Here is a 760-nt window from a genome sequence, read left to right as displayed (position 1 = left end):
CACCCCCCCGGCCACCCCGCCTGCCGCGGCCAAAATCCTCCAGATCCTCCTCCCGGGAGCAGAGCTGCCCTCTCCCAGCAGGAGACGAGGATGAGGAAGATGAGACAAGGAAAGGGGGGGGGATACTGCCGTGCATCCCCGTGCCTCCCACGGGATGGGCACAGGAGCAGGTACCGGGTCCCAGCGCTGCCCACGAGGAGCAAGGGGGACAGGAAAGGGGGGAAAAAAGAGGCGGGGGGAAGACAAGACAGAGCCAGGACCAAACTCACCGCTCCAGAGATCACAGCGGTGAGACGGCAGGACAGCGGGGACCCACAGGAGCTGCTAAAACGGGTGCTTGTATATATGTATCTATATAATAGCCGGGGTTGGGCACAGCGAGGGTATATTATATACACACATACATACAGACACACAGACGTAGTGGCAGGTAAGACTGAAGTACGTGCCTCTTCCTAAGCCCCAGGCCAGGGCAGGACTGGAAATACATTTCCTAGGGCTTTGCAAAGCCCCTTCTCTAGATACATTTTAGGTGGTCCCGACAAAAAAAACCAACAAAAAAAAAAAACAACCAAACAACTCGAAGAGAAGAAAAACCACCTCCCCAAACAACCAAACCCCCCAACGGAAATACGGCGGAGAGCGGCGAGCGCCTCTTCCGGCGCCGTCCTCCCCCCTCCCCGGCGAGCGGCAGCCACCGTTTGGTTTGAATAAGGCACAGTTCGATATGCTAAGAGTGAGTCGAGGACGGGCAGCCGCC

This window comes from Aptenodytes forsteri, unplaced genomic scaffold (genome assembly GCF_000699145.1).
Source record: "Aptenodytes forsteri isolate BGI_AS27 unplaced genomic scaffold, ASM69914v1 Scaffold258, whole genome shotgun sequence".
In the NCBI taxonomy this organism is placed as follows: domain Eukaryota; kingdom Metazoa; phylum Chordata; class Aves; order Sphenisciformes; family Spheniscidae; genus Aptenodytes; species Aptenodytes forsteri.
The sequence above is the reverse complement of the archived record's forward strand: the minus strand, read 5'-3'. Positions refer to the sequence as shown.